The sequence below is a fragment of the Brassica napus genome, chromosome C3 (assembly GCF_020379485.1).
Source record: "Brassica napus cultivar Da-Ae chromosome C3, Da-Ae, whole genome shotgun sequence".
NCBI lineage: Eukaryota > Viridiplantae > Streptophyta > Magnoliopsida > Brassicales > Brassicaceae > Brassica > Brassica napus.
In genome coordinates, this window is record NC_063446.1 from 32924621 (window position 1) to 32925124 (window position 504).

General features: G+C 46.6%; 1 non-coding gene across 1 annotated transcript; it reads left to right on the plus strand.

Annotated features, from left to right (window-relative positions):
- The first annotated feature begins 397 nt into the window (after positions 1-397).
- On the plus strand, positions 398-504 carry LOC125584632. Its single transcript, XR_007321543.1, has one exon. It is a non-coding gene; the product is annotated as a small nucleolar RNA R71 (small nucleolar RNA).

The following is a 504-nucleotide window of genomic DNA, read 5'->3' on the forward strand; positions in this document are numbered from 1 at the left end:
AAAGTTGGGCTCTTTTTTGTACCAGCTACCATTGTTGTTGATGAAACACATCTCTTCCTGACCTTCCAAACCCTCAACCTCATGGACAACAGGTGGATCGTCCTGCTTGGAGTTACCAACAAACTTCAGCTGCTCTTGTGTGGCTTTATCAGCAAGGAGGATGTCTATCTTATCCTGTAGAGCTTTCAACTCCTTCCTCGTCTGCTTATCATCTGTTCGACTGCTTCTGTCGTGGTCTCCACTGTAGATTGCATCACTCTTTACCATGTTATCAACCAGCTCCTCTGCATCTTCCTCAGTTCTCCCCAAGAAGAACCCATTGCTAGCTGTATCCAGTCTGGCCCTGTACTTAGGAAGAGCGCCACGGTAGAATGTGCTCAGCAAGCTCTCCTTAGAGAAACCATGGTGTGGGCATTGAGTTTGGTAGCCCTTGAATCTCTCTCAGGCTTCACTGAATCCTTCCAAGTTCTTCTGTTGGAAACTAGAGATCTCATTTCTCAGCTT